This window comes from Galeopterus variegatus, unplaced genomic scaffold (assembly GCF_000696425.1).
Source record: "Galeopterus variegatus unplaced genomic scaffold, G_variegatus-3.0.2 Scaffold947, whole genome shotgun sequence".
Lineage (NCBI taxonomy): Eukaryota > Metazoa > Chordata > Mammalia > Dermoptera > Cynocephalidae > Galeopterus > Galeopterus variegatus.
Genome location: NW_007727058.1, coordinates 292,750 through 293,362, shown reverse-complemented (window position 1 = coordinate 293,362; position 613 = coordinate 292,750).

Here is a 613-nt window from a genome sequence, read left to right as displayed (position 1 = left end):
CCTGGGAGGGGTGGCTGCGGCTGGATTCTAGCAGCTTTAGGGCTTGGGCTTGAGAACCCGCTCACACTGAGGGGAAGGGCCATCCCTGAGATGGAGAGCAGGTTTGGGGGCTCTTAGGAGCTAAATTTCCATAGGCTGAGTCTGGGGAGCCCCTGGAGCACATAGGCTTGGCCACCCACCCTCGGGGGCACTAAACAGTAAAGTTAAAAGTGCCCTATGACTCAGCTGGTCAACTCCTCCATTTTACAGATGAGGAAACTGAAGTCCAGACAGCGGGACAGTTGTAGTGCCCAGGACACAGAATTGGTAAGCGGGTAAGCAGAGGCTGCCACTTAGCCCGGATACTTTCCAGGGCCCCAACAGTTACAATGGTTTCCTACGACTATCCTTAAAGCCCTCCAGTCCAGGCATCCCCAGGCCCTTCCTCCGCCTCAGCTTCCCCACCTTGTACAAGAGGTGGTAGGCTTGGGGCCTAAGACCCCCTCCTTAGAGCTCTGGCGTCCCCTCCTGCGCCTGGCACATAAGCTCCGCCCACGTCTGGACCCAGCCCTTGAGGACTTCCCCTTCTCCTCCCCCAAGTCGGGGGTCCCCAGCCGACCACAGCCGGCAGAGA